This window comes from Pipistrellus kuhlii, unplaced genomic scaffold (genome assembly GCF_014108245.1).
Source record: "Pipistrellus kuhlii isolate mPipKuh1 unplaced genomic scaffold, mPipKuh1.p scaffold_m20_p_21, whole genome shotgun sequence".
NCBI lineage: Eukaryota > Metazoa > Chordata > Mammalia > Chiroptera > Vespertilionidae > Pipistrellus > Pipistrellus kuhlii.
Genome location: NW_023425520.1, coordinates 1,135,292 through 1,145,831, shown reverse-complemented (window position 1 = coordinate 1,145,831; position 10,540 = coordinate 1,135,292). Strand labels below are relative to the sequence as shown.

Here is a 10,540-nt window from a genome sequence, read left to right as displayed (position 1 = left end):
GTTCCATTCCCACCGTTCTGTGTCACCAGGAAGCTGTCACTGAGGTTTTCTATCAGCCCAATTGTCCTCCTAAAAAGAAAGTTCTCAAGTCCTTACCTAAACCCCATGATACGATGGAAGGGCCGCCATGGATGGCCTTCCAAATCCAGTTCACCGAGCCTCAATTTTCTAATCTGTAGCAAGTGGATGACCTTCCTGTCCGGAGTATCAGCTGAGAAGAGTGTCTGTGAAAGGGATTCGGAGGAAAGCCATGCAGCGAAACAATAAACGCCCAAGTAGCAACCCTTCGCTGACAAGAGCCCAGAGAAATGTCAGAATTGCTAACACCTGTGCTTGCTGGCTTCCATGAGGATCACCCCAGCCTTTTCGTTTCTCACTGATGTAAAACTCATAACAAAATTCACTTTTTTTTTTTTAAATAACCACTTGAGGATCCTTTTTCCATCACTTTTCAGAGAGCAGAAGGAGGAAAGGAGAAAGAGACTCACACAACCACAGAGCACACTATCCAGGGCAAATTCCCCATTTTTTTTAAGTGAATAATTCAGTGGCATTTAATACATACACAATGTTTTTTTAAGTGAATAATTCAGTGGCATTTAATACATACACAACCAGTGCCTCTACCTGTTCCAGAGCATTCCATCGCCCAAAAAAGAGACTTTGCTCCCATAAACAGTCACTTCCCATCCTCCCTCCCCAGCCCCTGACAAACACTACTCCCCTTTCTGTCCCTATGGATTGGCCTGTTCCGGATATTTCATATAAATGGGATCAGAGCTGAAAAAGGTTTGGCTCAGTGGATAGAGTGTCGGTCTGCGGACTGAAAGGTCCCAGGTTCGATTCCAGTCAAGGGCATGTACCTTGGTTGTGGGCACATCCCCAGTGGGGGTGTGCAGGAGGCAGCTGGTTGATGTTTCTAGCTTTTGATGTTTCTAGCTTTCTATCCCTCTCCCTTCCTCTCTGTAAAAAAATCAATAAAATATATTTTTAAAAAAGAAAAATAAATGGGATCAGACAACACGTGGTCTTTTGTGTCTGGCTTCTTTTACTTGGCATGATGTTTCGAGGTTCATCATATTGTATCATGTTTCAGTGCTTCTGTCCTTTTCATGGCTGAGTAATATTCCACTGGGCTGGTGCCTTACACACTGGTGCCCCTCTGTTCCCTGAGACAAGCCACAGGGGTCAACCCAGGCTGTGAGTCCTGATGTCCATGGATGTGTCAGGAGCCTTGCTTGCTGGTGAATCCCAGGGACAAAGCAAATAGAGGGAAGGAAGGGAAAACTGGAGGGGACTTCGGATGGGAAATACCATGGAGCCTTTGGAAAAAGGAGTTTGATCCTGGAGGAAAAAGGCAAAGTAGGGGTGTGATTTTTGTAGAATGTTGTAAAATGTAGACAGATGCCCATAGACAGGGGCTTTCAGCTGTATTTGAGCAAAGAGAAGGCAGGTCTGTCCAAAGGGTCCGCCCTGGGAAAGGGGGTCCTGTTCCTGCTCCTCCCCAGCCTTGTGCCTCATTACCCCGAGACAGCTTGCCGGTGCAGCTTAAAACGAAAACCCATTGAAGAATATTCAAGGGAAGTAAAAACGACGAAGCACATGCTGGCGGCAATTGTCGGTCTTTGTTTCAGAGACAGCTGCGGTCTCAGGAAAAAAAGAAGAAGAAGAAAAGCACCAGATTTGATTGGAGACTCTCTCCCATCCCTTCCTCCCAGGCCCGGTTCACATGAGGCCCTCCAGTGTCTCCCTGGCCGTTTCTCAGAAGCCTCCATCCCTCTATCTGTTGGTTCCCTCCTTCACCCACTGGTGACCCTCCCTGAGAGGGGAAAGGGTCAGCCCTGAGCACACCAAGATGCTGATCCTCAGAAGGAGCAGGAACAGACCCAAAATCAAGTCTTCACCCTGAGCTACACACACTTTGCTTTTGACCAAGACATTCACCCCTTCAAGCGCCTCCTGCTTCACATCACCATCCATCAGGCCTGGGGAGCCCTGGACCTGGCCCTGAGTTCCACTCCCGCCCTCTCCCCTTCTCTCTGTAAAATGGACCTTAGGTAGAGAGCATCCTGTACGCAACGAACAGTTCAAGGTCACGCTGGTTCTATAAAAAGCAAAAGTGTAAAGAAGAAACTTTTCTGAGTGACAATGGAGTCCACATTGAGAGACATGTCGGGCCCAGGAGTGAGGAGGTACAATGGCTACCAGGCCCGTAGGAACAGCTGGGGGCACAGCAGAGATAGACCACGTGGCTATGGGCCCAGCGCGGGGAGACCAGCCTCTGAAGGCTGCATTCATCTTCCCAGGAAGGCACAATTCTCTTTCCCCTCAGCCCCCCTCTCCCGCACCCCTCTCCCGCCCTAGTTTCTTGTTTATCCATTCAGGGTCATGATTTATTTTCAGAGGAGAAAGTTGTCCTCCTCATTCTCTGTGGCAGCCCGCCAGAGCCATGTGCCGGCCACACGGGGAGAAGAGCAGCCAGAACAAACCCAGCCTAAATGAGAGAAGGCAGGTCCTTGGGGAAGGTTCCCATCAGGTCTCGCCTTTGACCTTCTGTCATCCTCATGGGCATCCACTAGGAGTGCAGGTGGCCCAAGTCTTCCGATTGCTCCATCCTCCTGAAGACAGGGAGACTGACATGCTGTTACAACACTGTCCCTTTGGTGGGCACGGACAGCGTCATTCAGGAACTGGCCTAGCTGAGCCGCGTGTGGTTCAGAGTGGGCTTCGAAGGGTCCAAACGTAAACACTCCTCAGGTCCTGCAGACAAATGAGTATGCATTCATTTTCATTTTAAATTGTGTTTATTTTATTATTAGATTTTATAAAGTTGAGTTCAGCCAAAACCGGTTTGGCTCAGTGGATAGAGCATCAGTCTGGGGACTGAAGGGTTTCAGGTTGGATTCCGGTCAAGGGCATGTACCTTGGTTGTGGACACATCCCCGGTAGGAGGTGTGCAGGAAGCAGCTGATCGATGTTTCTCTCTCATCGATGTTTCTAGCTCTCTATCCCTCTCCCTTCCTCTCTGTAAAAAAAAAAAATCAATAAAATATATTTTTTTAAAAATAAAAATAAAAAATAAAGTTGAGTTCACTGTCAGTTCCCAACTTTAGTTTGGAAAATTCCTATTCCCTCTCTCTCTCTCTCTCTCTCTCTCTCTCTCTCTCTCTCTCTCAAGTCAATGAACATATCCTCGGGCAAGGATTAAAAAAAAGAAGAAGAAGAAGAAGAAGAAGAAGAAGAAGAAGAAGAAGAAGAAGAAGAGGAGGAGGAGGAGGAAGAAGGAGAAGAAGAAGAATGAAAAATGATACAGGCCGTCCTGGCTAGTATGGCTCAGTTGGTTGAGCATTGTCCTGTGCACCAAAAGATTGAGGTTAGGAGACCCTGCTAGTGGTTCTCAACAGGTTGAGAACCACTGCTGTAGAGCCTAAGACCATCAGAAAACACAGATATTTACATTACGATTCATTAACAGTAGCAAAATTACAGTTATGAAGTAGCAACAAAAATAATTTTATGGTTGGGGGACACCACAACACGAGGAACTGTATTAAAGGGTCACAGCATTAGGAGGTTGAGAACCACTGCTTTAAAAGGATGGACTCTTGCCGGGACCGGTTTGGCTCAATGGATAGAGCGTCGGCTTGGGGACTGAAGGGTCCCGGGTTCGATTCCGGTCAAGGGCATGTACCTTGGTTGCGGGCACATCCCCAGTAGGGGGTGTGCAGGAGGCAGCTGATAGATGACTCTCTCTCATCGATGTTTCTAACTATCTCTCTCCCTTCCTCTCTGTGCAAAATCAATAAAAAATATATTTAAAAAAAAAAAAAAAGGATGGACTCTTGCCCTGGCTGGTTTGGCTCAGTGGATAGAGTGTCAACCTGTGGATTGGTCCTGGGTTTGACTTGGTCAAAGGCACATGCCTGGGTTGCAGGCTTGATCTCCAGTGGGGGACATGCAGGAGGCAACCAATTAATGACTCCCTCTCATCATTGATGTTTCTATCTCTCTCTCCCTCTCCCTTCCTCTCTGAAATCAATAAAAATATAAAATGAAAAAATAAAAAGAAAGACAAGTGTTGGCGAGGTTGCGGAGAAAAAGGAACCCTTGTGCACTGCTGGTGGGAATGCAGACTGGTGCAACTACTGTGGAGAACATAATGGAGCTTCCTCAAAAACTGAAAATGGAACTCCCATTTGACCCAGTAATCCCACTCCTAGGAATATATCCCAAAAAACTAGAAACACCAATCAGAAAGGATTTATGCACCCCTATGTTCATAGCAGCACAATTTACAATAGCTAGGATTTGGAAACAGCCTAGGTGTCCATCAGCAGATGATTGGGTCAAAAAACTATGGTACATTTTACACAATGGAATATTATGCTGCCATAAAAAAGAAGGAATTCTCATCATTTGCAGCAACCTGGATGGAATTGGAAAACATCATGCTGTGTGAAATAAGCCAGTCAATGAAAGAGAAACATCACATGACCTCACTCATTTATGGATGATAAAGAACATTATAAACTGATGAACCAAAAGATAGATATAGAGACAGTAAAGCAACAAGCAGACTGTCAAATTACTGCGGGGAGGGTAGGGAGATCCGAGGAAGATAAGAGATCAACCGAAGGACTTGTATACATGCATATAAGTACAACCAATGGACACAGAACTCTGGGGAGGGAGGGTATGTATGGAAAGGGGGGGCAATGGTATATGTACAGAGATAACAATTTAATAAAACATTAAAAAATAAATAAAATAGAAAGGATGGACTTTATGGTATGTAAATTATCTATATATATAAAAAGCCAGCAACATTAATGGCCATACTGACCATAACAACTGGTCACTATGACGCCCACTGTGGCCAGCAAACCAGCTGATCAGGGGGTGGGGCCGGCCAGCTAACCTCACTGCCCTTCCCCCCCTGGCAGCCTGCCCCTGATCAAGAGCTGGCCTTCAGACAAACACCCCCACACCCCCCCACACACCCCAAACCTGCCTGATCAGCCTGCCCCACAGGATAAGTCAACCCCTCCCCACTGCTGCCCACCCCCCCACCCCAATAAGGGGCGAGGCTGACTTTCAACCTCCTATAGCCCCTCCCCCTGATGACCCCGCCCCCTATGGGCCCCCACACCTTGATGGACCCCCAAGCCCTCCCCTGGGCCGCTGGCCCCTAATCGGCCCCCTAACCCTAATTGGGGCAGCCCCTTCCCCCAGCCTGTCCAAACGGGATCACCCAGATTGATGCGGGCCAGCCAGCCAACCTCCCGCCATCTACTCCTCCTGATAAGTCCAGCCTCCATCCGCCCTGATTGAGGCTGGCTGTACCCCATCTGTGCACTAATTCGTGCTCTGGGTCTCTAGTATCTCAATAAAACTGCTGAGCTTTAGCCAATTTGGCTCAGTGGCCAGAGTGTTGGCCTGCAGACTGGGTGTTCCTGGGGGTTCGATTCCAGCCAAGGGCACATACCCTGGTTGCAGGCTCAACCCCCTCTGGGGGGCACGCAGGAGGAAGCCAATCAATGATTCCCTCTCATCATTGATGTTTCGATCCCTCCCTCTCCCTTCCTCTCTGCTATCAATAAAAATATAAGATAAAATAATAATAATAATAATAATAATAATAAATAAAACTGTTAGAAAAATGAATAAAGAGATCTGGGGTACCCTTAACTCCACTTCCACCCATGGGAACACCTGCATGAATATAGTACATTATCAAAGAAAATTGACAGCAATACATGGACAGACTTTGTTTAGGTTTTGTCAGTGGCACATGCACTCATTTGTGTGCCTCACAGAATCTTAAAGACAGGGTAATAACGGCAGCAGCTGTTAAGAGAGCCAGCTACGCAGCAGGCTTACTGGGACCCAACCTCACAATAGCTCTGGGAGGCGGGCACCATCCCCCAGAAGAGGCTCGGAGGAAGAAAGTCTACCCAACACTGAATCTTGGTGGATGGTGTGAGGCCGGGGCCATTTGTTTTGCTCCAGAACAACTTCCTGAAAAGCGTTTCCGTGTCCGGGCTCACACAGGGACCAGGGATGGGGCAGGGATTCCAATCCAGAAACAGCTGACTCAACAGGGAACAGTCTCCACATCCCATGCGGGCCCGAGTCCAGCAAGCGCTGCCCTGTCAGCACAATGCAGGGACTTTTAAAAGTTTGCCAAAGGAAGCGGGCGGGGAGGTGCAGGCCAGCTCTGACTTGCTTCCTTCCCACAGAATGGTGAAACATCTCACTCAGGCTTCTGCCCACCCAGCCCCTCCTTTTTTAATTTCTTCCTTTTCCTGCCTTCTTCTGGGGAAAGATGGACATCTGGCCGTTTGTCTGTGTTCCTGTGCACCTCTTTGCCAAAGAAGTTCAAGGTCATGGGAGATGTGAACATGAGTCCCCAGGGCCACCCTCCGTCCTGCCCAGGACCCGCCCAGTCTCCCTGAATCACAGAGAAACTCTGCCAGACATCTAGGAGCCTCCTAGACTCCTCCTCCTTCAGCCTCCAGAACATTCCCCTCAAACCCTGGACCAACTTCTCATGGTCACTTCCCACTCTGGCAGGCCATCAGAGGCTCCAGGAGGCTGCCCCAACTCATCTTCGGTTTCCCTGACACTATCGTCCTCTGAGTGCCTTCCCCAACAACAGCCACAGGAAGGTTTCCAGAACTTATAAACCACACTGAGTTACTCCCCAGCTCAAGCTCTCCTAGGATTCCCTTCATCCTGGAATAGACCCTACTCCTGTGATCCCTAAGGAGGCCCAGCCCCTGCTCATCTCCCTGCCCCACCCCCGCTCCCTCACGTACATTCTGTTGGAGCTTCAGCATCCTCCATGATGTTCCTCAAACATGTCCAGCTCCTTTTCCACCCCAGGACCTTTGCATATGCTGTGCCTTCCACCTGGGACACCCTTCCTCCTGACCTCATTGTGCATGACTCCTCCTCTTTCCAAATCCAGCTCAAATGTCACCTCCTCAGAGGGTGCCTCCCTGTACAACCAGGAGACAATAGGGCAGCCCCCACTTCACTCCTCCACCCTAACCCTCATTTGCATGCTCTCCAGGCCATCTCTGCTTCCTGCTTGATTTCCTTCTCAGTGCCTGTGACCACGTGACCCCTCCTTGTTTATATATTTACCTTTTTAAAAATATATTTTATTGATTTTTTACAGAGAGGAAGAGAGTGGGATAGTTAGAAACATCGATGAGAGAGAATCATCTATCAGCTGCCTCTTGCACACCCTCTACTGGGGATGTGCCCAAAACCAAGGTACATGCCCTTGACCAGAATCGAACCTGGGACCCATCAGTCCACAGGCCTACGCTCTATCCACTGAGCCAAACCGGTTTCGGCTATATATTTACCTTTTATGCTTATTGTAACCCCCACATACAGCACAGGGCCCATAATATGGCTAGACCTCAAAATATCTTTGTAAAGGGTACTTGACCCCAAGTTCCAACAATTCGCAGCTGCAGTTGCTGCAGCGTAGTCCTCAGCTTCACGGTGTTTCCGTTGGCCAAAAACATGCTAAGTTGGAAGCATTCAGCAAACAATGGCAAGGCAGGTCCACCAGAAAAGGACGCCTGATTTCCATGACAAATATGGCAATGCTATTTTAGCTAGTGGAGCCACTTCTTGTGTTGCTACATGGACCTATACAGCAACACAAGTTGGAATAGAACGGAACCTGTCCCCTGTTGGCAGAGTCACCTCAAAGGAATGGAGAGATTAGTAATCATCCCAGTTGGTGTGATAATGAATTATTTCGAAACCAACTCATAATTGATGGCAAGTGAAAGCTCTGTGTGCCCATTAAAATATGGCATGATTAGAGAAATAAAGTACATTTGAAACCTTAAAATATATATATCTTTGTAAAATGAATGAGTGAATGGGTGAACAAGTGAATGGACTGAAGCAATAAAGGGACCAGAAGTCACAAGAACTATTCTGATGTCCAGCTACTTTTAAACAGTAACAGTATGACAGTCACAGTGAGGGAACTGTTTACACCTTCCTCAGTTCGGAAAAGACCCCGGCAATGGCCACTGGCATCTCCAGAAGGAACCAGGGCGGGATGGAGATGGGGATGGGTTGCCATGGGGCATCCCCAACGCTCTGAGCTCCAGCTTCCTTCTCTGGAAAATAGGCCTGATAATAACTCTGAACTCCTCTCTCGAATGGATGCATGAATGAAACTATTCCAGGGAGTGATGAGAGCTTTGAAGATGAAGAAGAGGACAGATGGAAAGTGCTGGAAGGGGCATGGTGGGTTGACATGGTAACGAGTGGAGGCTCCCTGGAGGAGGTGACACTGAGCAGAATTTTGGGGACTTCCTGGAAGCCAGAGATCCCCCTCGTTGTGATATCGAATTGTTTTAGTTGAAGTAAAATTTGCATAACACAAAATAATGATTTTAAAGTGTATCGTTCAATGGCACTTAGTACATCTACAATGTTGTGCAATCACTGCCTGTTTCTAGTTCCAGAACATTTGACCCTTAAGACGGCACTCCCCAACCTGCCTTTGGGAGCCTCTGATTTCAATCCATCTCTTACGATGCCAATGTCTGTAATATTTATCTGCAAATGTCAGATATCCAGAGAAACAGACACAGAGCGTGGTATGGAAGGCAGTATGGCCCTAGGTGACCATCAAAGGCTTTGAAAAGGTTCGATTTATTTATTTATTTATTTATTTATTTATTTATTTATTTATTTATTTTAGAGAGCGGAAGGGAGAGGGATAGAGAGATAGAAACATCAATGAGAGGAAACATCATCGTTTGGCTGCCTCATACATGCCGCCTCATACATGCCGCCTCATACATGCAGGAGAACTGAACCTGTAACTTGGGCATGTGCCCCGACTGGGAACTGAACCAGCAACCTCTTGGTTCATGAGTTGACACTCAACCACTGAGCCATGCTGGCACGGCTGTGATTCCACTGTTAAGGCCAGCCCCCGAAAGCATTCCTTGAGGAGGCACCCTAGATGCCCAACCACAGGGGACCAGTTTAACAAATCATGGGAAAGCCCTGATAAAATCTTCCAACTCCGGAGTGCAGACTGATATTAACCGGGGTGGGAAGCGGGCCTCCACTGAGGAGCCATGGGTACAGCGTGATTGCATTGTGGCTGAGAAGAGGCGAGAAAAAGTAGAAATCTAGAATGGAATAGGCCATCCCGTAATAACGGTGATTTCTGGGCATTCACTTTGTCCTTCGATTCTCATTCCCTCAACAGATTTTTACCTAGCACCTGGAGGGTGCCAGCCCATGCCCGCTGAGGACAGGAATGGCATCTGAATTTAGTTTGTTTCCTGGGTGTTTTTAAAAAAAATGTTTTTTTTTATTGATTTCAGAGAGGAAGGGAGAGGGAGAGAGAGACAGGAACATCAATGATCATCAATCGACCGCCTCCTGCACGCAACTACACTGGCGACTGAACCCAAAGCCGGGCATGTGCCCTGACCTGGAATCAAACCGTGACCAGGTTCATAGGTCAATGCTCAACCACTGCGCCATGCCAGCCGGGCTATGCCAGTGTGTTCTAACTTCTCAGTGAACACCAGGCACATTGTAAGTTTTCAGGGAATTAAATACTAAGACAACAGATCTATTTACATTATTTACATTAGGCTTGTTGGTGTTTCCTCTGAAACAGATTTTACGCTGAGTACATATCACTTTGCCAGTCAGAAGAGAAAATACATAAAGCTAAACATGTTAGAAGCCCTAATCGGTCTGGCTCAGTGGATAGAGTGTCGGCCTACAAACTGAAGGGTCCCGGGTTTCGATTCCAGTCAGGGGCATGTACCTTGGTTGCGGGCACATCCCCGGTGGGAGATGTTGCAGGAGGCAGCTGATCGATGTTTCTCTCTCATCGATGTTTCTAGCTCTCTATCCTTCTCCCTTCCTCTCTGTACAAAATCAATAAAATATATTTTTTTAAAAGAAAAATTACTAAACACACACACATTCACAAACATACACACATACATATGTTAGAATTTGCATGGCCCAGCATCAACGTATGAACCAGCAGGTTACATTCCATTCTCGGTCTGCCTGCTCAGTTCCCAGTGGGGTGGCGTGCTGGAGTCAGCCAACCAATGATTCTCTCTTCATTGATGATTTTATTTCTCTCTCCCTCTCCCTTCCTCTGAAATCAATACAAATATATTAACAAAGAAAAGGAAAGAAAATGTATGCATGTATGTCACCACCCTCCCCCAACCCCTGTACCACTGAGGCCACAGCAACTCCTGCTTCTCTCCAAGAATAAGATTCGTACATCCCAGCTTCTGAGGTCTACTCACCAGCCCACTAGCCACTCAACACTCTTCCCACTGTCTCAGGAGGTGGGAGGGTCCCCATGGGTCCCTGGGCTCTTGGCACGTCTCCCTCCCTCTCTCAGACGCAGTTTCCACAGCTGTAGAGATGGCTGCGACAGCTCCCACCAGGCGCAGCTTCTGAGTTTAACACTCGGATGTCACTGTCTTAAAGTTCTGAACAACTTTTC

At 47.6% G+C, this 10,540-nt stretch overlaps 1 pseudogene; it reads left to right on the top strand.

Annotated features, from left to right (window-relative positions):
* The first annotated feature begins 6,325 nt into the window (after positions 1-6,325).
* Positions 6,326-7,876, top strand: LOC118726120 (annotated as a pseudogene).
* The last annotated feature ends 2,664 nt before the right edge of the window (positions 7,877-10,540 follow it).